Raw genomic sequence first — 9,420 nt, forward strand, 5'->3', positions numbered from 1 at the left:
CTCTTGATAAAGAAAAGCCGTGCGTGGGAGACTCCCTCTCTGAAGAAGTTTGCCGTCACCCTGCGAGGGAGAAGAGCCATCAATCACCGAGGCAACCACTGAGACAGTTAACATTAAACACGTGAAATGCGAGATGTTGTGACTTTTTTCCCGCTTAAGGCTTCTATCGTTTCTACTCTAACGAGAAAGACCTCTTTATTAGAAGTGAGATTTTAACAAACGTCTCCAGGGTTAACTGCGACCTGAACGCAACGCCTTAGACCACCAGCCATCTTGCCTGTGGTACTTAGAGCAGCGCTCAAAAAAAATGATCAGAACCCGAAAGCGCTTCTTATGCGGATCAGTATATTCCGATACCACTGGTTCTGCAGAAGAAATAAGAAAAGCCGAACTCAAAGCAGTGTGTTGCCATTAAGGCTACCTAGTTAAAAAAAAAACTTATCGTCATCTTTTTGAACGTGATTATTAGACACCCGTTAAATCTCCACCGAGGTTTCTTGAGAGATCGTTCAGCGAGCGAGTATTAAAAAACTACGTCGCTTCCAACCTCTGCTCTCACTGTAAACTCGGACGTGATGTTCTGCAGATGTGCAGTGTGCCTTTCCTCTTGTCGTATTCAAGAGTACTCACTGTGTGCGCTCCTCACTGCGTGTTCTGTACTCTACTGTGATTTAATTTAGATGATTACGTGGAGTAGAGTGACAAGATCTACTTGAACATTTTCGGTTTGTGAAATGAAACACTAAATACACTACTGTAAAAACAAGTAATGGACATATAAAATAACCACAGTACAGCTAGAAGAGTGAAAGATAAAAGACTATTTAGAATGACATTCACAATAGACTTAAGAACAGCACAACCGCCCGAAGAGGGACTTGAACCCTGGGCCCTCAGATTAAAAGTCTGATGCTCTACCGACTGAGCTATCCGGGCTCTGAAAGAAAGTCGACACTGTCGGGATCCTCGCAAGTCACCTGTCTCTTGTGCCGAAGAGCAGTCATACCGGACCCGTCTGGAATGACCACTGACAGACTTTATCCAGAAGCGACGGCACCACTTCCAGTAGAATGAGTGAGAAATACAGCATGACATGGGTAGTTAAGGGGCTCCCACAATCCATCTTTCCTCACATTACTAATTTTTTTCAATAGCATTTTGACCTTTTTTCACATTCAGATTTTTTTCACATTTAATAAAATCTTTTAATCAACAACATTAAAAAGAAAACAAATGGAACATTTTTGGGAACAATAATTAAAAAAAAAACTTTCAATGCCTTGGTTGTTTACGTGTGCACACCCTTTATAAAGGGAGTTGCAACAGTGCTGAAATGTAAAGAGCATTTCTGTAGAGAAAACAGCATTTTTTCTGCCTTGATGTTAAGCTTAGGGAGCCTGTCTTTTAGAAATTCTATTTTATAACACCTTGCACAGCCTCCCGGCAGACTAACAAATATTTTTTTGGAGAAATTGGCTCACACACCGGAAGACACTAACGTTTATTTACGTTAGAGTATGTAAAACTCAGGCTTTAACAGATGTTCATGATGTTTCACACGGGGTGTTACCTGTTGTAGTGTTTCAAAAGATGTGTTAGCGGACAACAAATTATCTTGAAAAGATTTGGGTTTGTACTGGCTGGGATTCAAACCCGACTCAATTATTTGGAAGGCGCCTGTACCACCAACGCACTTCCGAGAAGCACCTGCAAATTGTCACAATCCTCTCTCTCACCTACAAAGTTATGGAGACACAGACGTCCAATGAAAACTAATCTTATTCACTCAAGGCTCCACTCTTTTGCTGTGAAGTCATTTTAATTAATTTTAGCTTTGATAAGGTGTCGTTTTTGCCTCTTAAAGTTAAAATCTGCTCCTTTCTTCCTGGTATAGAAATAACATGTTCCATCTTTGTTTAAAAACACCACTAAAAGTAAATTATTCAGCTCTAACGCCTGTGTGCATTGACAAGACATCTCAAAAGGACTTATCAAATAAGAACACGATCCTTCCTGTTACCATTCCTGTGGTGGGGCGTTGTTTCACCCTTTTATTTTCTTCTACAATATTTGCAGACAGGGCTTTATCACTCGAGTTGTACAGAACAAGTGTACATCGGTCCATGAAAATCATCAGTAGTGCTGTTTTTCTATGCATAGTTTAATCAAGAGCACTTAAAAGATGCAAAAAGCTTTCAAATAAAACAGAATTGAAAGACAGTCGAGTAAGAAGGTAGAAAAAAAGCACTCCCCCGTCTGGGAATTAACCACCGTCGCACGTATGACTGGATACAAAAATAATAGATTAATTTGTGCCCAGTCTCTTGAAGCTTCAATGCGATTATTTTTCCTTCCTTATTTCTTCATTCCCATGCATTTACTCTGTAGTAGAGGAAACGCGAAAGTGGGAAACTGCAGGCATTCTTCGTGAGTGGTGGATTGTGATCAGTGATCATCTGGACAAGTCTGTTCCATTACTTTGCCATCGGGGATGTAGCTCAGTGGTAGAGCGCATGCTTCGCATGTATGAGGTCCCTGGTTCAATCCCTGGCGTCTCCAGGTGCTTTATATTACAGTACTCACATTGCAATCTTTTGTTGAGTGAGAACTCTTTCCTTGTGTTCAGAGAGAGCCAGGTTTACACAACTAAATGCAGGCACACTCGACGTGCTGCAGAGTTGCGCTGCTGTTTTAAATGTACCTCATTTAGTTCTGTTAAATCCTAAATTATTTGAACTAACCCTAACCCTAATAATTTAGTTCAAATTCAGGAAATCCAGAGATTGCTTCACACTTGCCGTGGCTGTTGCAGAAAACACCTCTTGAATCTCACCCGGGATTTCTTGAGAGATCATTCAGCGAGCGAATCCTCCTTCTGATCTCCGCACTAAACTGAAAGCTTCACGAACTCCTCACTGCGTGTCCTGTACTGTTACAAGTGCTCTCGTGTAGATGTGAAGCACAGCCATAAACACACTTTGAACTTTTGCCGTTTGTTAATGAAAATGCAAAAGAGCATGACAAGTATTGATCGTATAAAATATCCATGCCACAACTCGAGAAAGTACTGAAGGACTACATATCGACTTTTGATGATTACAAGAGATTCAAGAAACACAACCGTCCGCACCTGGGTTTGGATCCTGAATGCTAGAGTTAAAAGAACATAACCGACGTTTATGACCTATAAACTCTCTAAATTGTCTTATAGTTTATGAAAGAAAACACTTTCTTAATAATTACTTACTGATGATAGACGATTTATTGAATTTTAACAAAATCACAATTACAAACTTTTTCGGTTAAACTGTTATTCACATACTCTAACGTAAATAAACGATAGTGTCTTCCGGTGTGTGAGCCAATTTCTCCAAAAAAATATTTGTTAGTCTGCCGGGAGGCTGTGCAAGGTGTTATAAAATAGAATTTCTAAAAGACAGGCTCCCTAAGCTTAACATCAAGGCAGAAAAAATGCTGTTTTCTCTACAGAAATGCTCTTTACATTTCAGCACTGTTGCAACTCCCTTTATAAAGGGTGTGCACACGTAAACAACCAAGGCATTGAAAGTTTTTTTTTTAATTATTGTTCCCAAAAATGTTCCATTTGTTTTCTTTTTAATGTTGTTGATTAAAAGATTTTATTAAATGTGAAAAAAATCTGAATGTGAAAAAAGGTCAAAATGCTATTGAAAAAAATTAGTAATGTGAGGAAAGATGGATTGTGGGAGCCCCTTAACTACCCATGTCATGCTGTATTTCTCACTCATTCTACTGGAAGTGGTGCCGTCGCTTCTGGATAAAGTCTGTCAGTGGTCATTCCAGACGGGTCCGGTATGACTGCTCTTCGGCACAAGAGACAGGTGACTTGCGAGGATCCCGACAGTGTCGACTTTCTTTCAGAGCCCGGATAGCTCAGTCAGTAGAGCATCAGACTTTTAATCTGAGGGCCCAGGGTTCAAGTCCCTCTTCGGGCGGTTGTGCTGTTCTTAAGTCTATTGTGAATGTCATTCTAAATAGTCTCTTATCTTTCACTCTTCTAGCTGTACTGTGGTTATTTTAAATGTCCATTACTTGTATTTACAGTACTGTATTTAGTGTTTCATTTCACAAACCGAAAATGTTCAAGTAGATCTTGTCACTCTACTCCACGTAATCATCTAAATTAAATCACAGTAGAGTACAGAACACGCAGTGAGGAGCGCACACAGTGAGTACTCTTGAATACGACAAGAGGAAAGGCACACTGCACATCTGCAGAACATCACGTCCGAGTTTACAGTGAGAGCAGAGGTTAGAAGCAACGTAGTTTTTTAATACTCGCTCGCTGAACGATCTCTCAAGAAACCTCGGTGGAGATTTAACGGGTGTCTAATAATCACGTTCAAAAAGATGACGATAAGTTTTTTTTTTAACTAGGTAGCCTTAATGGCAACACGGTGTGAGTAGATCTTAAAGCAGCTGCAGAGTACCCGTAATGGCAACACACTGCTTTGAGTTCGGCTTTTCTTATTTCTTCTGCAGAACCAGTGGTATCGGAATATACTGATCCGCATAAGAAGCGCTTTCGGGTTCTGATCATTTTTTTTGAGCGCTGCTCTAAGTACCACAGGCAAGATGGCTGGTGGTCTAAGGCGTTGCGTTCAGGTCGCAGTTAACCCTGGAGACGTTTGTTAAAATCTCACTTCTAATAAAGAGGTCTTTCTCGTTAGAGTAGAAACGATAGAAGCCTTAAGCGGGAAAAAAGTCACAACATCTCGCATTTCACGTGTTTAATGTTAACTGTCTCAGTGGTTGCCTCGGTGATTGATGGCTCTTCTCCCTCGCAGGGTGACGGCAAACTTCTTCAGAGAGGGAGTCTCCCACGCACGGCTTTTCTTTATCAAGAGCTGAGACAACAGAAACAGACTTCCAACTGACATGAATTACTTCTTGAGCGTTTATGACCGTCTTTAAAAGCTGAGAGCAAGTGAAAAAGTCTTTAGAAATGAGGAAATGACTGCTGACAGTAAACAGAGCTGACGCTCAGCTGCAGACAAGCGCTCCTCGTTAGTATAGTGCTGAGTACCCCCGCTTGTTGCGCGGGAGACTGGGGTACGTTTCTGTGACAGGGCGCTGGTTTAATTTTTTAACAACCTGAGTTCACTTAAAAAGTGTGTACTGTGTACTACGTTTCGGACTAGTTACGGCGGTAGAATATGGAGTTCATCTCCAGCTTTGAGCTCAACTGCAACAAGAAGTCATGCTTAATGTAGTATAGTGAGTAGACATCGCGAGACAACAGATTGAGAGAGTAGAAGGCGGGAATATATGGTGTAAGGGCGTGATCTGTGTAGTTAATAAAATAGTTAAACTAACATGAAAACGTCTCTTTATTAAGATACACAACATTTATGGCGACGAGAGATGAGTGGTTAACGGACTCAAAGCGAGCAGAACACGAACTTCTGAATTTTCGGACTTTTCGTTTAGCTTGCGCCATGGAAGATATGGCAGCCGCGCCGAGAAGCTTTGCTTATGCTCAGCTTTTTCCACCATTTCTACTGAACCTCGGAGCTCCGTATTTGTATACGGAATACAAGATATGGATGGAGTCGTACAGATTTTTTTAAATAGCCAGTGGATCTACAGAAGCTCAGGATGCCGTGAGACGGGCTACACTACTGCACTGTATCGGGGCTCCCGTGCAGCGGATTTTCGCCAACCTCCCTGGAGAAAAAGGTACATATGAACAGACTGTAGCTGCCTTAGACGCTTACTTTACACCGCGGAGAAATGTGGTTTTGGAACGGCATAAATTTAGGCAGAGAACTTAGTCTCAGGACGAATCTGTTGTTGCTTTTGTGACTGCACTAAGAGAACTGGCTAAATCGTGTGACTTTGGAGTATTGGAAACTGACATGTTAAGAGATCAACTTGTGGAAAAATGTGCACATAAGAGACTATAAATTGCTGCAGGAGGAAGGGCTGACTTTAGAAAGAGCTCTTACAGTCGCTAGAATTCATGAAGCAGCTCAAGCAGAATCAAGAATGCTTTCTGACCACAGTGACAAAGTGACACTGAACGGGGCGCTCGCTCAAACTTTACAAACAAAAGCCGAGCAGCCGGACGCAGTCATGCTAGAGATATAGAAGAACAGGGGACGGCTGACATTACATGTTAAAGGTGCGGACTAACAATGCACAAAGCAGATGAATGCGGAGCGTGAACAGCAAAATGTCTACACTGTAAGAAAACAGGACATTATGCACACGTCTGCAGAACATCACGTCCGAGTTTAAGGACAGCAACATCAGAGATTGGAAGCTAGGAAGTTTCAGGTCTGTTTTTTTATTATAGGTTCAAGAAAGTCTGAATACCTTTGCAAGAAGTATTTCAGAATCCCACTCAAATCCAGTATGAATGCCGGATAAATCTACATTGTACAATTAGTATACTGTTTGTCCGTTGAATCAAACACGCCTTATGAAGCATTTCTAAAACAGGAGAGATCGTTATGGAATGGGTCTTCCTGTAAAAATAAAATGACTTCACTATAAGCAGAGGTGTGAAAGCCTGCTCTACAGAAGAACTATAGCCAGAGATGCCAAAGAGGTCGAGATTTCACCACGTGAGAGAAAGCATCTCAGAAAACGAAGTTGCGGTCAATTCCACGCGTTATAAAAACACTAGGTCAAACAACAAGAGCTGAAGAGCCGCTGTTGAGAGTAACGTGGCCGAGCGCTCTAAGGAGCTGGCTTAAACCTCCAGTCTCTTCAGGAGCATCTGTTGGAGTCGCACTGCTACAGCGTATCTCCTTGTTAAGTATCCCTTTTACTGTTGTTGCTGCCTCCAGGCGATGTAAACCAGATTCAGAAAAAAATAATTTGAACAACATTATTCCCATGCTTTCTCGAAGGTCCAGTGGCCAAGTGATAAGGTGTCGGTCTTGTAAACTGAAGATTGTGGTTTCAAACCCCACCCATGCCTGTTTCAAATTTTCAAAAAAACTTGCAATGTAGGAGTCTCAATAGTAAGAGAACATAACTGTCGCCAGTGATTAATATTCTTGCATATCCTGCCTTGTTTTTTAGTCGACAAAGCTTGTCTCTCTTCACACCTATCTTCCGAATGATCGCCTCAGCATTGGGAAGGAACGTGCGCTTGGTACAGCCCCCGACTCCATGGTCTGATCACAAACAGATCGGGTGAGCTGTCAGTCCAGGTTGGAAGTAACGTTCGAAAGCACTAAAAATCTGACTTAGGAACAAGAAGACCATGTTTTTTTAAACGAGTAAACGATAAAATAATATACTGCCTGCAAGACTATGTCAAGTTCAAGTTCAAGTCCAAGTTTATTGTCATTATACTCATACACAGGTATATGGTATAACGAAATGCTATTTAGCTAGCTCTCGGACATAAGTAGTACAAGAAAAAAACACAACAACAATACAATTGTATAACAAAAGAAAGACAGAGACAACAGCCGATGTGCAAAAAAAAAACAATGGGCAGTGTGCAAAACAACAAAAAGGTAACAGGTTATGTGCAAAAACATGCATCAAAAGAATGGAATAAAGGGATAGAAATGATGGGGAGTGAGCTTTTTGACATGTAAGGTAGAGGTAGATTTTCAATGTGTGTTTGGGTTTTTGGTAAGAAAGAAGGCACTGTGAGGTTCAGGTCATAGGTGAGAGGTGAGGAGAGAGTGAGAGAGGCTGGGAGTTTAATAGTTTGATAGTGCGGGGATAAAAACTGTTTCTGAGTCTGGTAGTCCGGACCCGAATGCTCCGGTACCGTTTTACATGTCATGCTAAACGCCACAAATTGTTCGTCCAGTTGTATCAATCGTCCTAAAGTTACGGAAAATCGTATGCGACTGGTTCACTCAGCACCCATTTCTTCAGGATAGTCGAGCGGTTTAAAACAGCAAATTCACCGATTTGTGTCTTTTAAGCTTTGTGTTTTGCTCTCCAAATAGAGGCATGGGTTCAAATCCCACTCCCGACAATCAGGCGTTTTACCCTGTCTTTTTTACCTGCCTTTACACTGTTTCAGTCTTGTTGTGCTCGCTGACAATCACAATACGAGGAAAACGGAGAAACTGCTTAGCAAAAACTTAACGGACAGAAAAAAGCTTCGTAAACACGTGAATGTGATTAGCAGCAGTAAGGTATGCATTCAAATGTTTAAGGCTGATTTATAACAGCAGCAGAAGAAAGGTGCAGCACAATGCAATTTGTGAGAATTCTCGGGTTTTTATGCTGCTTGGACTTCTTTCAAGCCTATGAGGTGACCCCCGTTTTATTTTCATTTTCAAACTTCAGAACCGAATAACAAAGAGGTTTCATGTGTGACAGCATTCCGTTGCAAATACCGTTTCCACGATGTATTCAGCGACGGGAATGAAATATTTTAGTGCTGGCTCAAATGCGAGGAATTTCAGAAAAACCTGGAAAAGCAACGCTTGCAGTAAATGACAAATTTAAAGCGTGTAGTCAGCATGAACAGAACAACGCAATGCTCTGTAAAACGATCTGAAGCCGCAATTACTCTTTTATCTCAGGCAGTTCATTCCCATACGATGTTTCCGCAGAATAAATGAAATGCCGAACTCCAAACATGTTGTTGCCATTATTGTTTCTCCTGCTGCTGTAGTTTTAAGCTTTAATCAGTGGGTATGTAATGTTGTAAAGGGGCTGGACTACTTTGTTCAGTCCAAATTCCATTATGTGAATTTATGCTTTTTTTAATATAAGCATTAACAACACAATGCGTGCTCAAAAACCGTTACTTATAAGCTTAAGAAGCGGCAGTGTTTTGACAAAGTGTGGTATTCGAATAGTAAATGCTGAAGTGTTTAATACTTGCTTGTGAGCCTTAGATAAATTGCCTGCTGCAATTTCAGCAAGCGGAGTTCTGCTCAGCTGCCTGTAGTACACATTGCTGATTCCTTTTGTGAGGGCACGGGCAATCTTTCAACGATAAGGCTGACGTGCCTGTCGAAATTTTGTTTCCCTTTCACTGTGTTGTATTTTCCCTACTCGTACAACATCAATTGTGATGTCATCATTGCCCATTGGTTTGTGTCTTGTTATCATTATGTATTTTACATTACAGGAACTGAAGGTACTGAAGGGTAGGAACTGAAAGTACAGACTGTTGTAATCATCAGAAAGTTTTTTTTTTTCTGCTGTTTCCTGATGTATTGGTATTTGAAGGCTATTGGGCAGCAATGATTTATCTTCCTGAACTCGCTATATAACATATGGGTCCATGGTCATCTTAGTTTAGATTTACCTTTTAGAGGTGGTATTTTTCTCCATCGTTCAGCCTTCAGACATACTTGGAAAGTGTTAGGCACAGACATAATCTTTCTTAATCCCCTTTTATCCTGAGGTGACGTCCCAGGCACGCTTGCCCCCTGGGAATATTCACTG

At 41.2% G+C, this 9,420-nt stretch overlaps 2 non-coding genes across 2 annotated transcripts; one reads left to right on the top strand and one right to left on the bottom strand.

Moving 5' to 3' along the window:
- Positions 1-863: 863 nt before the first annotated feature.
- On the bottom strand, positions 864-936 carry trnak-uuu (transfer RNA lysine (anticodon UUU)). The gene has a single exon. It is a non-coding gene; the product is annotated as a tRNA-Lys (tRNA).
- A 1,551-nt stretch (positions 937-2,487) lies between these two features.
- Positions 2,488-2,559, top strand: trnaa-cgc (transfer RNA alanine (anticodon CGC)). Its single transcript has one exon. It is a non-coding gene; the product is annotated as a tRNA-Ala (tRNA).
- The last annotated feature ends 6,861 nt before the right edge of the window (positions 2,560-9,420 follow it).

The sequence above is a fragment of the Lepisosteus platostomus genome, chromosome 5, assembly GCF_059453375.1.
Source record: "Lepisosteus platostomus isolate fLepPlt1 chromosome 5, fLepPlt1.hap1, whole genome shotgun sequence".
Classification (NCBI taxonomy): Eukaryota; Metazoa; Chordata; class Actinopteri; order Semionotiformes; family Lepisosteidae; genus Lepisosteus; species Lepisosteus platostomus.